The 5,213-nt window shown below is 32.7% G+C and overlaps 1 long non-coding RNA gene across 1 annotated transcript; it reads left to right on the plus strand.

The window, feature by feature from the left end:
• Positions 1 to 205: 205 nt before the first annotated feature.
• Positions 206 to 2,005, plus strand: LOC143055493 (uncharacterized). Its single transcript, XR_012972049.1, has 2 exons — positions 206 to 980; positions 1,514 to 2,005. It is a non-coding gene; the product is annotated as an uncharacterized LOC143055493 (long non-coding RNA).
• The last annotated feature ends 3,208 nt before the right edge of the window (positions 2,006 to 5,213 follow it).

The raw sequence follows: 5,213 nt of genomic DNA on the forward strand, positions 1-5,213 counted from the left end.
ATATCGTGAGTTTATTCCACTCTCTAGTTGTTCCTGGGAAGAACGAGTGAAAGTAGAAATCCCTCTTCACTCTAGTTTGTCTAAATTTGTGGTTGCCCCTTGTCCTACTATCATCGTTGACCTTCGTTTCATAAAGCTATCAGGGATCATATTTTAAGATAACTGTTAAATTGTTTATCTTAACTATTTGAAAATGTATGATAATTTTTGTATGTTATCTACTTCATTATACAACGGTATTGTGTATAAGTTTAAAATATTTTTAACGAAAAATGTTGCGATTCATTTTTTTGTTAATACTCACCACCCGTCTTTCTGCGTTTCTATTGGATAATAATACACCACATTATCTTTCGGTCTCTAGATATCTCGAGGATCAAACACATATTAGTCACGAGTTGGAGAAAATTAGGAGTCATCAAGAATTGACAATTAACTTACTCACGACACAGCTGAAGGACAAAGTAAAAGACATGGAAAACACATTTTAGAACATTTTTCTGAGAATGACACCTGCAAGAACAACGATGACTTGGAACAGATAATTAAGGATCTACAAGAAAACAATACCCGTTTGGCTAAACACTTTGAAGACATAGAAGTTAAATACGAAAATTTGAATGATCAAACAACTGTACTTAGACACAGTCTTCAGAAACTACTACAACTCAGTACTATTCAACAACTGCAGACCTTGGGTAGTCTACAAAACAAAGTCCAAAGAATTGATTCGTTCGTTCTGTCAATACGTAATCGTGAACAGGCTCGCGATCAAGATATCATGGCGTTGTACAATATGACATTACAATCACAAGTGAAAATTTATAACGACTCCACGAAGTTACAAAAGTTAGAGGAATCACTTAATAAATCAGTATCGAACGCATCTGCCAACTTCAACATTTTGGAGGCCGTAACGAATGAAATGAATGCTACAATTAAACAGTTACAACAAAACGTCAGCGAAAATAACGAGAAAGGTATATTTAATGTAGAAATTATCAAGTTCTGTTATTTCACACGTAATAAAATAAACGATAACAATTTTTCTGCACCAGATTAATGTTTCGAAAACTGATCTCCTTTGGATATGTTCGAGGCCAAATGTGTTTTTAAAATACAATTAAACACCAAATCACCGCATCTACCAAAGCGATCACATTCATACATACATGCTTCCGAGTGTCCAAAAACAGTCTTAAACAGTCAAGTAACAAACTGTCATTGTAACATGTGTAAACAATGAGTCTACTTAGGATCTTAATTTTTCAGGTATGACTGAGTTTTTGTTATCAAGTTCATGCTTTTACAATTGTAAAAACTTTATACACAATGTCTACAGTGTGCTGTTTCTATCATCGCTCGTCCCAAAATCGCGTTATTTCTTTCGTTTGTCTGTTCAATCTATTCACTGCATTAACATTGTTCTTTTTAGAAAGGCCATGTTTGTTTGAGAATTGTTCTTTTACTATTGCAATTTTATAATATAGTTTCTTTACATTTTTTTTAACAGTTGCTGTTACTGCTTGTGATAATACGCATACAAAGTACACCGAAGATACATCCATCAAGTTCACAACAATAATTAATAGTTTTGGAATCACCAACCAGACATATTTACAGTCAACGGGCCATTTTCTTTGTGAACTTTCGGGTGTTTACCATATTTCTGTCGTGTTAACTGTGCTTGGTAAAAGTAAGAAATTTTCTATTTATAAAAATAACAGTTACATAGGTAGGATTTGGGTTGATGATTATTATGTCGAACATCCTACCGACATATACTGGCGTTCCACTTCCTATGTGACTACAGTAGAACTTCTACCAGGGGACATAATCAAAATTAAGGCTAAAGATTCAAATATGATGCTTGAAAAATTCAATTATTCATGTCTCACTGTGATTAAAATCGGATAACTACTGTTTCCTAAAATAGATTGTAACTCCTAAAGGAAATGGAAATATTGAAAAAAAAACTTACTTCTGAAATAAATGTAAGCACGAACATATTTCTAAAATTGAGAATGGAAGTGGGGAATGTGCCAAAGAAACAACAACCCGACCATAGAGCAGACAACAGCAGAAAGTTACCAACAGGTCTATAATTCAACGAGAAATTCTCGCACCCGGAGGCGTCCTTCAGCTGGCCCCTAAACAAATATATACTGGTTCAGTGATAATGAACACCATACTAAACTCCAAAATGTACACAAGAAACTAAAAGTTAAAATAATACAAGACTAACAAAGGCCAGAGGACTTGGGACAGGCGCAAAAATGCGGCGGGGTTAAACATGTTTGTGAGATCTCAACCCTCCCCCTTTACCTCTAGCCAATGCAGAAAAGTAAACGCATAACAATACGCACATTAAAATTCAGTTCAAGAGAAGTCCAAGACTGATGTCAGAAAATATAACCAAAGAAAATAAACAAAATGATGATTTCTTTGTTATTTTGTTTTTTTTTCTATTCTAAAATGAATGATTTGAACATCAAACAAATAAACTTAAGTTTCTACAATTGTAAAAGCCGAACTTTTTTTTAATGTTCGTATCAACAATGAATAAGAATAAAAGAATATCTACGATTCACATTAACGGAACGACAATACAAAGACTGACTCACCTAGAACTGTACAGTTTGTTTTTAAACATTGATGCATGTGCAATATAACCATAATTAAATACGACCAAGGAACACATTTTATCTAATATTTCTGTCAGAAATAAACGTTATTATCACATATATATTTTCGAGGATTATCTGTTTTGGTTGTTTTTGGTTGTTTGCATGAACTATTTACCATTGTATAATCTGGCTAATGAGATAATCAGGAGGCAACAGATGAAGATGTTATGTAAATTCTTAAAACAAACCCGGAGGGATATCAAAGGAAAATATTCTAAATTCATTTATCGAAGAGTAAATTTCAACGCCTTGTCATTGTTGTACCACAGAGGGGCATTGCTAACAACTATTGAAAGGAAATATCTGAAGTTGGTTAAAGAAAAGAAAAACTTTCAACGCTTTGTGGCATAAAACAAAAAATGAGGAAAAGAAAAAAAAAACACATATCAAAAAACAGTTTACTGAAAACCAAAGACTGACCATCAAAATCACATCAAAACATAGGGAAGAATTTGGGTGCTCCGGAAAAGACTTGGCCAAATGAGAAAGATGAAACTAACAAAATAGTTTCAGGACGAAAGATCAACTACATTTTCAATTAGAGACAACACAAATATTAAAAAAAGATAAAATTGTACAAAACAAAAACTGAAAACAAACATAAAACCAACACGAACAAAAGTAGACGTGAGTGACTTGAGATGTTTCGTAAGGGTAAGCAGATCCTGCTCTCCATGTGTCACCTATCCTGCTGATTATAGTCATTACAAGTTCCTAAATTTTTTAATGTCACAACAGAGACGGAATTGTAGTTCCAACAATTCGAAAACGTCGTGGTCATCTGGGACACAAATATTCCATAACAGTAGACACATGATTTATAATTTACCTCTGAAACCCTGAAGTATTCCTTGTCACAATATTCTTCAAAAAGGTGCTCCGAAAGGCACTAAATTTATAAAGTGAAATGTTCATTGTAAAATTATTATTGATAACAAAGGTAAACAAAACGCATTTTCTGCAACTGTAAACTTAAAAATCTTACATTAATACAAATGAGAAAATCGGCACTAGTATATGTATAAGCAAGTTGTCAAAAAGAAAAACATCCCTTCCTTCAAAAGAAAGAAATGAAGACATAAAGAAAAACAAGGAATAAATTATCACAGTTTCCAATTTGTTTTTGTGGAAGATACAGAGGGGAATTTCAAAACTCAATAAGTCGAAAACAAACTGACAAACTTTTTGTAACAATAGCTGTTTAGGAAATGCAAAATCGTTATATTATTTGTCAGACTTCCGAATGTTTGGGAAATGTCGTCAAGATAAAATATTGTTTCTCCCAAAACCGCGTCCGGGTCTTAATTTACACTCTTTGACTTAGATGTTCGTTGGAAAGTAATATCATGTTAACGTTGTTTTCGACAAAAACCGGAAATACATTGTAATAAATGAAACAAAAAAATGGGACAATACCATGTATATATGATAATATGGTGATGTGATATATATGATCATTCAGAAATACAATCCACAAGGGTTCAAATGAAGTGGTTGTAAGCAATTATTGGCCTCGGTGTGACCTTCATCAATGCGGAAACCTATACCGTATAATCATACATTTTCTGAGGCAAAGTATTACTGCAAAACAATTCAATGAAATGTTAATTTCAGTAAATTGTTTTATGTGCATGTACACAAACCCTTCGCTTGTCCTAGGTAAAATAACAGCAATTCATGATGAATTTCTCGTAGACGAAACGCGCGTTTGGTGTAAATACAAATGTTCAATTCTGGTATCTATGATGAGTTTATCATTGACCGGTTTCGTTTCCAATTTTGTTGTAGGCTTATCTTTAATTGTGAACGTATTGAAATCTAATGATTTCGTATGGTAGGATTCAGAAAAAAGTTAAATAAAAAAAAACGAACTCCAAGAAAAAATCAAAACATAAAGTCCATAATCAAAATTTGCAAAATTAAAAGCTCACATCACTCGAATGGATAACAACTGTCTTTTTCGTGACTGCAGAAGTCTAATATGAAAAGTCGTTTTTGTGTATCAGATCTGCACACAATTGTTTGTTATCATTTGGTTTTAACTAAATATTCAAATATGAAAACGAAGATGTTGTATGATTGCAAATAAATTCATCATTATTAGCCTGCAGATGAACAAAAAGCTAACTACCCACAAAACAGATGTCAGGTCCTTCAAAGTTATCTATTCCCTATCAACTACCCTTTTATATTCAATTTTTTATTTTTTAACTAAAATACTAAAACAAATGTCGTTAATAGGAATTTGTATTCCAAATTTGTTTGTATTCTTATATAAAGGCAACAGTAGTATACCTCTGTTCGAAATTCATCAATCGATTGAGAAAAAAAAACCGGTTTACAAACTAAAACTGAGGGAAACGCATCAAATATAAGAGGAGAACTACGACACAACAGAAACACAACTTTAAAATGTAGCACACACAGAAACGAACTATAATATAACAATGACTATTTTCCTGACTTGGTACAGGACATTTTAAGAAAACAATGGTGAGTTCAATCTGGTTTTATGGCACGCCAAAC

This window comes from Mytilus galloprovincialis, chromosome 12 (genome assembly GCF_965363235.1).
Source record: "Mytilus galloprovincialis chromosome 12, xbMytGall1.hap1.1, whole genome shotgun sequence".
Lineage (NCBI taxonomy): Eukaryota > Metazoa > Mollusca > Bivalvia > Mytilida > Mytilidae > Mytilus > Mytilus galloprovincialis.